Below are 15,035 nucleotides of genomic sequence, written 5' to 3'. Positions count from 1 at the left end.
TGAATGGCCTAACTGTGCCCCACCTAAATTAAGCAAATTCTGGAGCTTGTGGACATAAAATAAAATGAAACCTAACTTCTAAAAGATCCATCTGCTTCCTTCAAGTACCAGTTGATAAAAATAGCCCCAAGATAGCAAAAATCCTGTTCTTGCCATATCTCCTTACAGGACATTATTAATGACAAGAAAATTAAGCAACCAAAGGGGACTGAAGAAGGGTCTTAGACCTTAAAAAAAAGAAGCACTATAATGGAACTTCCAGGAGTCATTTTATCCAAATCAATTCTAAAGTTAAAGCTGTCTTGTTCTTTACTAATACCAGAGATAGCCACTCTAAATTCACTGTGGTAACTATGAGAAGTTATCAGCACAGGAATATTTGTATGGATGAATATGTTTCTGTGTCCGTGAATCTTTCTATTATTAGAGTGTGTCCATTTATTAATTACAAAGTCATTCAGGAACTATGATTAATAGCTGTTGAAAATGGAATAATGTTTCCTTTTGTACTTTGTCCTAAATCTTCTTTGCCAATGAATTGTGTATATATGTATAGAAATAATATCAGCCTTTTTATTTCATTCCCAATTTCCAACCTAACAGATTGCCCTGAATTCCATGCCATTAACTCAATACAACCAAAATTAAACTCATCTTTCTCCTCTTCCTTAAATAGCCTTCGCCAACTAAATCCTCTATCTCTGTTATGTTCTAACCTTCTCATAATTCTCTATGTACCAAACCAAAATTATCTTTAAGCTCTCCCATTCCAACATTATTTAATACATATATACACATTTGGCCAATCACTCAGCTCTATCAAATATAATCCCAAAATTCATCTTAAATTTATCTCTAATTCTTTATTCTCATTGATGCCATCTTAATTCAGGTCCTTGTTCCTAATCTATACATTTTTTCTAATCTACACCATGCTTTTTTTTATAATCTATATTATTGTCTAATAGTATAATCTATATCATTTTCTAATCTGTACTATTGCAACACTCTTCTAACTTCTAACCTTCAATCCTTTTCTACTTCACCCAATGCTACACATTGCTGCCAAAATAATCTTCTTAAATCTGTGCCTACAAAGCACAGTTCTGATTGTGTCACTCCATGACACTTGTAAGAATATCAAATGAAGATAAAATGTCACAATTCAAAATATTTTTGAAACTCACAACTGCTTACTGAATAAAACTCAAGTGCCTTGTCACAGCATTCAAAGAATTATAGCATCATAAAATTGCTTAAGAGGAACTTAAATATCATCTTGTACAAGGTCCACCAAGCTCTATCCCCAAGTATCCTTTCCTGTCTTATCTTTTTTGTTACCTTTAACATGCCCTATACTCTAGTCAGATTAAACTGATTATCATTTATTTGACATGTATGACTCCATGACTATTCTTAAACTGTTTCCTCTGCTTGGAGTCCTTTCCCCTGAAATCTCTCTGTCCAAACGCACTCGTCTTTCTAAGTTCCAGGTCAAATGTCCCCTCTTTCATTAATGTCCCCTGCAAATCAAAAACCATCTCTCCACTAAACTTTTACAGCTCTTCTTAGAATATTTTTAGAACATTCTACCCTATATTATAAATACCATGAATATCTCCCGTGACTGCCACTTGGCTATGAAACCCCAAAGTATAGAGACCTCAGCATATTTATTTGTATCCCCTCTAAATAGTTTCTCTTACCCTTTAGGAAAAAGAAATTACTATTTGTAAGCTGTTACTTACTGTTAAAAAATTCATAAAAGTGAAAATTGTAATTTTTCAATTGAGATTTCACGTTAATTACCAACCACTACCATTGTTTTGGGAAAGAGTAATTTTGAACCCTAGATATATACCAAGTAGTAAACAATGTCAGATAATTAAACAATTTTATTCAACAAATATTTACATAGCATCCATTACATGTAGGAAGCTCTGTGCCAGGGGCTTAGAAAATACAAAGACAAAACCCTACTCATTAAGAAGAACATGGACTAATGAGATAAAACTAAATTTGATATAACTGTAATATCAGTGTAAGTGCCATATGAGGAACAAACTGCTGTAAACATTTAAACAAGTGTTAAAACACAGGGGAAATCTATAGAGAAGTAAGAAGCATATGGACTTAGAAGTCATTCAGGCTGGTTGGATCCTGGCTGACTTCTTAAAAGTGATGCAGCCATGGGCAAAACATTTAACTCTGCTAGGTCTCAGATTTCTCATCTGAGATAAACAGGAATAATATATTTGGCTAATATTCCTAAAGTACAGTAAGTACTCAAAAACAATACCCTCCCTCCTTCATTTTCTACTGGTCTAAAAAAATAAAATAAAATAAAGATCAAAGAAAACCACAGCTCTAGGTTAACTTCAGTTCAAAGTATCAAATTAGGAGGATTTGAATCCTCTCCCCACATTTTAAAATAACATCCCTAGGAGAAGTTAAAAGGAAATCAGCAGTAATTAAAAGCCACAGTTCTGGCGCTGCAACAGAGCCAGGGCTGAATCACTGAAAAGACCTAAAATCTTTTAGTAGATGATGATTCAGTTTGGGGTAATAAAATCAAGTGCCATTAATCTAGTATATCAGAGTCAGTTCTGTTCGGTTTCTCGTGATGATTAATAATTGAGGCCATATCTCACAGTTACAAATATGCTTCAGCCCTGAAATGTTCCCAATAAATTTACCATCCTTCTCAAATGAATATTTTACTGTCAGAACACAGTTTCTTATTCCTGTTACACTGGCATTAAGCAATACGAGTTTAAACAAGTCCAGGAAAAGCACCAAAATAGATGTTTTATTAGGCTTCAACACGTCATCATTAGGAAAGTCCATTTTTTTTTAATAAGTCTAAGTCTTCCTGATCCAGCTTCCCAGATCTTCTGGACCCCTTTAGCAGGACAAATTTCTCCACATGGAGAACTAGACATTGCTCCAGACTGCTAACATTACAAACCCAAGGTGACACCAAACTTAATTACAAACTTAACTACCTTTTCCAAATCTATTGTTTCTCTCAATCCCATGGCTTCACAATCTATGGCAACCCTAAACCAGGCTGGATTCTGGGTGAGGATCAAAGAGCCATGAGAATCTGCAGTTCCTCTGAAATGAGACAGGAAATAAGGATTCTAGATCTTACTCAGTTCTCAACTGCCTGATTACCCACTCTCAAAAGCACCAGCTCAATTTGATTCAACATGCATTTATCAAACTCCTGCATGTGCCAGGAACTCTGCTAAGTATTAAGTACAAAAGCACAAATAAGACAAAGTATGATTTTTTAGGGCCTATAAAACTGAAACGTTTGCAAAATGGAAGTAGGCAGGCTTTGTTACAGGCATGCATTTTTTTAAGTAAAATAAAATAAGACTTCATGTTAAAGTGAACAGTAGCTTTTTCAGGGGGTAGAGGGGGAGAGTTGTCAAGGAAAAAACCCTGAGAAAGATGACACGGTTTTCTCCAGCCCACAGTGTCCAGACCTAGGAACCAGGTCACCCACTTGAGCTCATCACTGTCCCTTATTATCCAGGCAGCTCTCTCCTGTGCTCTGCTCTGAACATAATACAACAACATGGTTGCTGCCCTCGAGGCTAACAATTCAGGCTGAAGAGACAGCTTGTTCTGACACACTCCTAAATAAGCTTCAAATGTACAAGAGAGAAGCCAGATCAAATCTAAAGAAGCAGCATCAGAAACACAGTAAATCTATGATGACTAACTGACCTAACTTATGACCTATAAAAATCATTTTTCTTCCAAAGACAACCAATGCACTCATAGTCACCACTGCCAAAACAAGCAGCTTGATAAATCAATTTATTCTTAACTGAAATATGGTCCAAACATAATATGGTTTTAAATAACTTTGAAAATATGTCTAGCCTCCCAGAGAATTCACATATTTCGAGGAGGCTTGCACGGCATCTTAAAAATAATTCATTAATTCCATAAATAACTATTGAGTTTCTGATACATGCATAAAATTGTGCAAGGTAGTAGCCTGCATAAATAAAAAAGCTCTGCCTCTGAGGCATTTACTATCAAAAATAAAATTTACAAAGTTAGAACCTAATATTTGTTACTTGGTTCTGATTGCATGCATTTATCCTAATTTCATAATTAGATGCAATCATCCTGAAAACAAAAGGGAGACTGAATTTTAAGAAAGCTCTCAAGGCAAAGGATTTTAAAAATAAGTATGTAAGCCAAGTGCCAAAAATTCTGTATAAACTATCAATACCAAAAAATGGCTACAAAAGGCAACAATAAAAGTTTATGTCTAGGGGTAAAAAGAAGTGATAATCACCGACAATATAGAAAAAAAAAAAAAAAAGAAAACATAGTGTGTAAAGCCCAATTATATAGGGAGGCCACACTAGATGTTGCAGCTTGATGCCCACTGCTTCCATCACATTTCAAGTGCTACAAGGTTGTCTCCACGAGAGCAAGCTCTACTATAAGGCAGACATCCTTTCTGGTTCTGTTCTTTTAATCACATAGCAGAAGTCCTTCTCCAATTATTCCTTGTAGCTATACCAGAAGGCACTGTGCTGCTATTTGGAGACATTAGGATGGTTCTTTTATTGCAGATGGCACTGATTCTAAAGGGGAAGATTTCTGTCTTCCTTTGCCTTTCCTTATATTTCAGCCTCCTCTCCCTGCTCTACCACAAACAATACACCTGTAAGCCCAGATTATTGATCTTGGGAAAATCAGTCTTTCCCTTTCACTATTTGTGCCTGTCGCCTTATCCAGCCTATTCAACTTCAGTCTTGTTTTCCTCTTCCATTTTTATCAAATATCTATTCACATTTGGCATTATTGAAGATACATATATAGCAAAGTAAGAAAAAACATCCTCTACATTTTTACATAGTTATTGACACTCTTTGTGGAATTATATCACAACTATAACCCTCATTCCCACTCACCAAAATCTGTCATTATATAATCATAAGTATTTTATACATAGTAGGAACTTTTATAATCTTATGATTTCCTGACACTCAATGAGGAAATCAGAATCCTCCCAAAGTGTTGCAGAAAAGCAGGAGCCATAGCTTTGAGATTTTAGTTAAAAGTAAATAATAGTATGGATTACTCCCGATGTCTGTTGAATACATAAACTGAATTTTTATGTAATTCAGAAACTTGAACAAGAGAGAATTTTGGGTTGGACTTGCAGTTTCCTAGTCTTCAATGTAGAGTTTATAATGCTTGATAGTGTCAATTTATTTTCCAACCAGAGGTTAGATCACAAGAAAAGCATTAAACCAAAATATGGATGAAAGCTTACTAGGGCTATTATATTATTACCAGTTGCTCAGAGATGTTTCCTGATCCATAAGTCCCATTCACAACTATGCTCTGAAGAAAAAAATTTTCTGGCTCTGAAAACCTGGCATGTTCCTGTGGAAGTCATCTTTTCCAATCCACTTTCTTCTAGCAGTTCTAAAAAACAGAATAGACCACAGACATAGAAAAAAAAGTTATGCCAGAATTCCTGTCATGGCTCAGAGGGTTACAAACCCAACTAGTATCCATGAGGACTCAGGTTCAATCCCTGGCCTCGCTCAGTGGTTTAAGGATCCGGCATTGCTGTGAGCTGTCATGTACGTTGCAGAGGCAGCACAGGTCTGGTGTTGCTATGGCTGTGGTGTAGGCTGGCAGCTGCATCTTCGATTGGACCTCCACCCTGGGAACTTTCATATGCCACAGGTGCGGCCCCAAAAGAAAAAAATAAAAGTTATGGCTACCAAAGGGGAAAGAGGAAGGATAAATTAGGAATTTGGGATTAATAGATACACACTGCTATACATGAAATAGATAAACAACAAGGACCTCCTGTACATCAAAAGGAACTACATTCAACATCTTGTAGTAACATATAATGGAAAAGAATATACATAAATATAACTGGGTCACTCTGTTGTACACCTGAAATGTTCTAAATCAACTATACTTAAATTTAAAAAAAAAAAGACCATTATAAAAACAAAGAAGACCAAACTAGAAGACTAGCAGTGTAATTCCCAAGTGTATAGACTCCGCACCTACAAGACTTGGGTTGTGGTCCCAACTCTGCCATTTCCTACCTGCAAGACCTTGGGCCACAGGTAGGACCACCTATAGGCCTCTCTCTGCCTTAGTTTTCTCATCCCCCAAATAATAACAGTACCTACTTAGATTATCATAGAAATATGTATGTTGTTATATTTAAATCATTTAAATCAGTATATAAATTAAATCATTGTAAATACCCAGTAAATTTGTTGGAAACAAGAATATTGTGGTTAGGAGTGATTTGGGGGGAAGTTCCCATATTTTAGCCATTCCCAGCTCATAAACACAATATTTGATAGTGACTTCACCTCCACTTTAGGACTGCTAATAATATATTTAAGAGTACGGATTATTATTCAGAAAGTTTTTCATACTAATGAAAATATGTTATAAATAACAATGTAAACATATATGGACATACATGATAATTTCATTTCTGAATTCTAAGATGATAACAGAGAGTATATTAGTTAAAACTGTGAAGGAATTGGAAGGCAGAGATGGTAACCAAAGTTAAATTATCTGTAGTTCTATAAAGCACTGGAGGCTCAGGGAACAGAAAAGGTGGGATGCCATAGGACCAAGGAAGAGTCTGTCCACTCTCCCAGAGGGTCTGACATTTGGGGTCCATACTCTAAACTTCTGACTACTGATTTCATGTCATAATTCTACCTTTTCATATGAATAAAATTTGTAAGCAAGTCATGCCAAGATGTACCAAGTATACAGTCCATTTTCTATGTTGGAGTTTCCTGAGGTACACCTACCATCCATTCATCCAGGCTACTTTACATCCCAATCGGAATTTCAGCAGAGAGGAAGGTAGCTCTGAAATCCTATTCTCCATCATCTGACTATCAAAGTCTAAAGATGAAAAGTGAGTGGAACAATAAAACTGGTAGTTTCACTTAACTAGTCTGATTGGTAAAAGAGTGGAGATAATCAGTGAGTTGCTATTAAGAGAAAAATAATAGGCTTTGAAATTCAAATAAAATGCAAATCATTAGATTTTTTAAAAATATCAGGTAAAGAATTACTGTGCCAATTAGTAGGTACTTTACTTCAGCATTGCTTCCGAGTGTGGGAGTCACAAATTCTATCTACCCTTTTATATTTCCAGACAAACATAAAGTCATATACTCAATAGGCCACAGAGAAACATTTGCTATTAGTGATTATGATGATATATATGTATGAATAATTTATGGTACATCTTACACATATATTGGTATTTGAGTACTTTAAATGCATCAATTCTGATCTTCACAACAACCCTGAAAAATATAGCTAGCATTATTCTCTCTTTGTACGGAAACTGCATTTATGAGAGGGCAAATTTCTTGACCAAAATGACACAGAAGAAAAGTGGCAAAACCAAGTTTCAAACCAAGGTCTATATTGAAGATGCAATGTTTTCGAAACACCGTTTCCTGGAATTGGCAACAGTTATGTTTTTCTAAGCACCTTAAGTTCCTACAAGTGAATAAAATGCTCTGTTTCTTAATTCCTCTTCAGAACACTTGCTGAGTTAAATAATACATAAACCAGACACAGAGTACCATATTCCAATTTGTTGGTAGTTAAAATTATTTATTCCAGCAATTTTGAATATATTCCTTACAATTAATTTGAACGTGGCAATAGGTTGCAGTACTAATTCATTAGAACTCACAATGTGCTGCTGGTAAAAAGGCTGTAAAAAGAAAAAATAAATAAATAAAAATTAAAAAAAAAAAAAAAAGAACTCAGAACAGTGTTCTCATGGCCAAACTCTTTCCTCTCCCAACCTGGGTTAACGTTATCATTAATCATATTTTCAATAAAGGAATCAAAATAACAAATTCCAAATATAAACTGTTTTTATCATTTATTTTAACAGTCCCATCATATACATATTCACAGACTTATCCTCAAATTTATAAATTAACATCACTAAATTCTTTGAATTGTTCTTCAGTGATAGCAGAGTCTAAGGGTGAACCACATTTTATTATTGTACTGACTATAAAAATGTTAATTTCCCAGTAAGTGCTCAATACATACTTTCATTTTAGTTGTAAAAAATAGTAATCTGTGATGCAACATATACACAAACCATAAACGCTACCGAAATTACCCGCTGATAAGATTTTTCCAAGAGTTGCAAACTATTGCATATGGAATGGATAAGCTATGAGATTCTGCTGTATAGCCCAAAGAACTCTATCTGATCACTTGTGATGGAACATGATGGAGGATAATGTGAAAAAAAGAATGTATACATACACATTTGCTATACAGCAGAAATTGACGGAGCACTGTAAATCAACTACAACAAAAACAAATTTTTTTTTAAGATTTTTCCGAGAGAAATAAAAAGCAGTGTTTTCTAAGTATCTTTTCTTCAGTTCTTCCTGTTGAATCACTGAATTTTATCAATGGAAAGCACATTATAAATATTTTTTTATTTTCTATCTTCCAAGTTTCTTATTTTACAGATTTAAAAAAATAAACAAGCTCAACATGTCTAAGAATATAATGATAAAGCTTCAGCTTTCTGCATGAAATATGACAATAAGATTAGATTCTGTAAAAAAGCAATCTTCCCACGTTTTAGTTGTACTATCACTACTTCTTACCACATTCCTCTCACAACAAAACCAAGGTTGCATCATCATTTCTTTCTCATGAAATGATGGAATTCCATTAAAACTGAAAAATTATCCAAGTTCTTATAAAAATATATGTGTCACATATTTCAGTTGTGTACTATTAAGTTTAAAGTTTGTGGTGTAAAGAAGGGGGGTTGACTTTAGAAATATATGGAAGGTAGAATCAACAAGACCTGGTAACTAATTAGAGGGAGAAGATGGGAAATTGAGGTCTGTACATCCTAGAAAACAGCTTGAAAAGGAAACACTAACGAACTAGAGTTGAATTGATAAAGGAAAGAATATGGGACAGGAAGACTATTCATATTTTTAAAGTTGCTATGGAACATTCTCCCCAGATATTTTCTGAATCCAACTGGCTGGATGTGTTGACATGATAAAAATTCTTTTAAATCATCATCACAGACAGGATTTGAGGCCATGCACTTGCATCCTTACATGGGGAGAATAAACAATATAATTGGTCACTTAAAATAAGATGAGAACAAGCTTATCTTCGAGGTGGATAAAAATCTATTTTGAATCAGATGATAATTATAAAAAGTATTATCTTATCAATTTACAGCACTGAATTAATGAACCTAGGCATATAAAATGTATCATCTCTGTAAATTATATATGCAAGATTTACAGTAATAACCTTAATAAATATAAAATTCAAAACAGAAGTTTAGCATAGGTGAACTTGTTTAACCTATTAAGAGTTCTCAGATGAGAGGGAAAATATCATTAACTAGGAACGAAATCCAAATAAATAAGGTTGAGGCAAGTGGAAAAGCAACAGTGACATCTGCTGTCTGTTTTTATAGTTTCCTTAAAACTGTCCTTACACTTCAAATATTTTCCTTCAATTTTTTCCTGTATTTCTGATTACCATATTTATAACATAAGAAATGGTTTGATGAATAGGCACAGTCTGTATACTCCACTGACTTGTCCTCATACAATAATCTGGAGCAAACTATTTTTGAATATATGATTTATGTCATGGATCTTTAAATAAACACACCTTTAAATACTCTGGTCAGAGATTTCACCAAAATGTAGAATGTATAATAATGTTATCCACAAACTACTGAGAAGTTAATAATCTTACTACTGCTGCTCTCTATATTCCATCAAAAATGTTTTTATAAAACAAACTAAAATGATTTTACTTCTAATTTCTATGATATTATATGAAGCACAATGTATTTACCATGACATAACAGCATTTGGATTCCTCCACAGAAGACAAGAAATACACAGCTTTAGGCCTGGAAATCTTCAGGTTGCTTTTACAACCACCAGGACCAGTCTTACAAACAGGAGGGAGATGCAGAAATGTATACAACTCTACCAGATGTGCAACATCCCAACATCCCACCTCATAATTGTTGAAATATCACAATTATAGAGTCACTTCCTTGGTTAACAAATTCATCATGAAGTTCTTACCTGCTGTACAATATTCATTTTCATCCTCAAAGAATAAGACATTGGGCCATTAATGATCAGGAGCTCCTCAGACAGAATTAATCAAATTGATTTTCTGTTTGACTGCCAACTGGTGAGTGTTTTAGGTGGAGAAAGAAGGATGGTTTTGTTGCTGGGACACTGGCCCAAGAGGGTAGGCAAGTTATTTGGAAAACTGGATCATCAGTGTATTAGGTCACTAAGTACTTTGGTGAAGGGTAAGAAAGAAGGAAAATTTCACAGAAAGGAGTTAGAGTAATACCATAGACAGACATGAACTGAACTACAATTTTGCTCAGTTCCCAAAGTACCCATAAAACAATCTTATAGGAATATTAAGTAGTAACAGCGAGCTGTGAAATAATAAAAAAATAAAACACCGAGAATATTCCTTAACTCTTTAATAGGAAAGGATATGTATCCCAGGTATATTTATCTTACTTGGGCAGAGTGGTGCTGGTTTTTCTTATTTGGTATAAGAAGCAAGGGGTTTTATTCATCTAAGGTATGACAAATGACATCCTTCCACTGACATACTCACCACCAAACAGAATCTTTTGAAGCTGATCACACAGTTCCACATAAGAGAATACAATGCATATGTAAAGGTTAGTGGTTTGATAAAAGAAAATTCATTTTTAAGATGACTATAAAATATCTTCTATTGGCAAGAAGCAGTTTTCATTTTAGGGAAAAGAGAAATTCAAAAGCTCATATGGGAGAAAGAGATCATTTGCTTTGTCTATTCTTGCTTGAAGAGACACTTTCTAAATTGATCATCAGTAAAGAATAGGATAAACATTCAAGAGCAAATGTGTCTATACTCTTAATTCTGACATCTGAAGAAAATTTATGAAGAACCTCTACATAAAAATAAATCTCAGATATTCAACAAAGGCAACCTAAGGTCATGATGAATGTGCCAAGTCAATTAAGTAATGTTTTTCAATGAAATCATGACTTGATCATTTAACCTCTAAAAACGGTATATCAAGTAGATGATCAAAATTGTCACTGGAGAGTACACTGGATACACAAAGATGCGTAAGCCATGGGCTTTGCACCAAAGAGATTTCAATAGACAAGCAGGACATAAACATACGCAAAATTATTCTTGCTTGTGATTTTCTGGTCCTGCATCACTGGTTTAAGAGTTAAGGAATCTTTTTGGCTCTTTGCTTTTCACTGGTTCATTCTTTGTCACTATTTATTCAATATCTATATAAAACTTGTTTTATGGGCATTTGTAGTACATGGTAGGCACCGCATCAATTTTCTATAGGGAAATCAGGAAAGGCTCTGTTCAGAACAGAAGTAGGATGTATCTTTGAAAATTAGAAGGCATTTAAAATGCAGATAGAGGGAAGACTGTTATCTCATGCAGTAAAAGAGTTGAGGGTAAGAGCTATAAAACAACATGCCATATTAAGAAAATCCAGCTCAGTGTAGCCAAGCATGGGACATGAGGAAGGAAAGGAGAAATGGGGCCGAAGGGGAAACAGGACTCAGATCCTGGAAGGGTCGGTCAACATCAACTTTATTTTTTGTTTTGTTTTGTTTTTTAGATATGACACTGGAGAAACATTTTCAATCATATTTACTCTTAGGTAAAGATTTATAGATTTCCCCCACTGATTGAGGGGAAAAAATAACAATTAAGTAGTTCAAAAAAAAATCTTCAAAGGGGAGGCAGTTCAAAATGGTGGCACAGGAAGATCTGAAACTCACCTCCCCTGTGGACACAACCAAATCTACAGCTACATATGGAACAATTCCCTCTGAAAAAGACCTGAAAACTCACTGAACATCTCCTCTATAACAAAGGATATAACAGCCACATGTAGATGGGTAGGAGAGGCCTACCATGTTCTCACCCAAAACCCTACCCCCTGTGGAGCCCCATGATAGAAGGGATCTCACAAATACAAAGATTCTCTCTGCGGAGCAAGGGGTTCATGTCCCACATTGCTTCTCTAACATTTGGAATATGCACCAGAGAGACAAGCCCTAGAAATGCTGGGCTTAAAAAGTCATTGGGGCATACATCCAAGAGACCCAAAGGACTAGAGGGAACCAAGATTCTACTCTTAAAAGGCTGGCACACAGACTCACCCTGGGACGCAGAGCAAAAGCAGCAGTTTGAAAGCCACCTAGACTACACACGAAGGAAATTCCTTTCCTAATCCCAAAACATCTGCTGGAGGGACAGGAAACTGCTGAGACTCTCTAGGGAAATGGAGGTGCTGTTAGGCACTATTTTTGTGCTCTCCCTCTACCTCACTAGTGCTGGCCAGTACATAAAGTCACAGCACTCTCCCACTGCCCTGATAAAGCCCACAAGCATGTCCTGCCCCTGTGCTACCTCCTCCCCCATCACTGAAACCTGCCCAGTGTTCTCGAGCTGCCATGCTAAAGCCAGAACACACATGTTCTCCTGCTGCCTAGATAGAGCTGGTAGGTGCACGTGGCCCACACAAGAGATGCCCCTTGAGCACCTGGCTCTAGTGGCCAAGGAGCTTTCATTTCTGGGCCCCACAGGACTCAACATTCAGAGAAACAGTTCTTGACAGGCTACCACCCCCAGGGCACTGCCTAGACAGCAAACTGAAACATACCCCAGTCTTCCTGAGACAAAAACCTACTGACTTGTCCTGGAGCTTCAGTCTGAGGGGTTTACAACACACCTAGAGGCTACAGAGATGCTCTCAGGGAATACAGGCCAAGAGACATCATCTTAATTCTCTCCCTTGGCCTTGCAAGAGCACACAAGTACCTTCCAGAAAGGAGCTTGCCAACAAGACACCTCCAGACCTGGACTGAAGGTTGCCAGGTTTTATGTTTGCAGTACAACAGGACTGTATATATTTGCATACTTTAAAAGTGGCTGGCTGAGGGTCTGGCTTCCAATTAGCCTGAAACTAGCCACTGACGGAAATCCCTCCCTTTGGAACACTGAGAGATCTTGGCACACCCTCAACAACTGGGACCTATCTGGAATAAATTAGTCTACTTAGGCAATCACATTTGAGAGACAACCAAGATCTAGGGCAAGGTTGAAGAATAAGGATGCATCTTCTATACAAGGCCACTCTTTAAGACTGGGAGATGTGACTTGCATCTCTCACAAGTGTCTTATCTTAATAAATCTATTTCTTGCCTATCAAAAAAAAAATACTGGGAGAGGTAGCTATTTTGTCTAATATATAGAAATAAACCAAGTGAGTAAAATGAGAAAACATAAGAATATGTTCCAACAAAAGAACAAACTAAAACCCCATGAAAAAAAACTTCAATGAAACAAAGATAAGTAATTTATGGGATAAAGAGTTCAAAATAATGGTCATAAAGATGCTAACCAAACTTGGGAAAAGAATGGCGGGACAGTAAGAGCTTCAACAAAGAGACTAAAAGGACAATGGGAAAGTTCGATGAAACTAAGGGCTGGTTCACTGAAAGGATAAAGTTGACAAACCCTTAGCTAGATTCACTTAGAAAAAAAAAAAAAAGAGGAGGCTCAAAAAATCAGAAGTGAAAGGAGAATTTACAACCAATACTAAAGAAATGCAAAGGATCATAAGAGACTATTATGAACAATTTTATGCCAATAAAATGGACAACCTGGAAGGAATGGATAAATTCCTAGAAACATACAATCTTCCAAGACTAAATTACGAAGAAATAGAAAATCTAGATGGATGGATTACTAGTAAGAAGATTTAAGTGTAATTTAAAAACTCTCAATAAATAAAAGTCCAGGACCAAGTAGCTTTACAGGTAAATCCTACCAAGTATTCAAAGATTATTTAATACCTGTCCTTCTCAAACTCTTCCAAAACATTAAGAAGGAGAATGTTTTCAAACTCATTTTAATAGGCATTACTTTGATAATAAAAGCAGACAAGGACACCACAAAAAAGAAAATTACAGGTTAATATCCCTGATGAATACAAATACAAAAATCCATAGCAAAATATTAGCAAACCAAATTCAACAATACATTAGGAGGATCACACACCGTGAACATGTGGGATTTATTCCAGGGAATGCTAAGATGATTCAATATGGCACAAACCAACCAATGTGATATACCACATTAACAAAATAAAGATTGAAAATTATATGATCATCTCAATACATGGAGAAAAAGCATTTGAGAAAACCCAACATCTATTTATAATAAAAACTCTCAACTAAGTGGGGATAGAGGGAATGTACCTCAACATAGTAAAGGCCATATATGACAAACACATAGCTAATATCATCCTCAAAGGTAAAAAGCTAAGATTGGGAACAAGACAAGGATGCCCACTCTCACCAATTTTATTCAACATTGTATTGGAAGTCCTATCTAGAGCAATTAGGCATGAAAAAGAAATCAAATGCATCAAAATTTTAAAGGAAGAATAAAACTGTCAGTATTCGCAGATGACATAATATTATATATAGAAAATCCTAGAGACTCTACCAGAAAACTTTTAGAACTAATTAACAAATTCAGTAAAGTTGCATGGTACAAAATCAATATACAAAAATCTGCTATATTTCAGGAATTCCTGTCGTGGAGCAGTGGAAATGAATCCGACTAGGAACCATGAGGTTGCAGGTTTGATCCCTGGCCTAGCTCAGTGGGTTAAGGACCCAGTGTTGCTGGGAGCTGTGGTGTAGGTCAGATGTGGCTCAGATCTGGTGCTGCTGTGGCTTTGGCGTAGGCCAATGGCCACAGCTCCGATTAGATCCCTAGCCTGGGAACCCCCATATGCTGGGCGGGTACAGCCCTAAAAAGACAAAAAGACAAAAAAATAAAGAAAAATCTGCTGTATTTCTACACACTAACAACAAACTATCAGAAAG

General features: G+C 35.8%; 1 long non-coding RNA gene across 3 annotated transcripts in view; it reads right to left on the bottom strand.

The window, feature by feature from the left end:
* LOC102162695 overlaps window positions 1-15,035 on the bottom strand; it is a 706,046-nt gene that overhangs the window by 592,892 nt on the left and 98,119 nt on the right. For all 3 annotated transcript variants that reach the window (XR_002338915.1, XR_002338918.1, XR_002338916.1), the window contains one exon: window positions 5,332-5,466. This is a non-coding gene — a long non-coding RNA (uncharacterized LOC102162695). The remainder of the gene's footprint in view (window positions 1-5,331; window positions 5,467-15,035) is intronic.

Source organism: Sus scrofa, chromosome 1 (assembly GCF_000003025.6).
Source record: "Sus scrofa isolate TJ Tabasco breed Duroc chromosome 1, Sscrofa11.1, whole genome shotgun sequence".
NCBI lineage: Eukaryota > Metazoa > Chordata > Mammalia > Artiodactyla > Suidae > Sus > Sus scrofa.
This window is presented reverse-complemented; position numbering and strand designations above follow the sequence as displayed.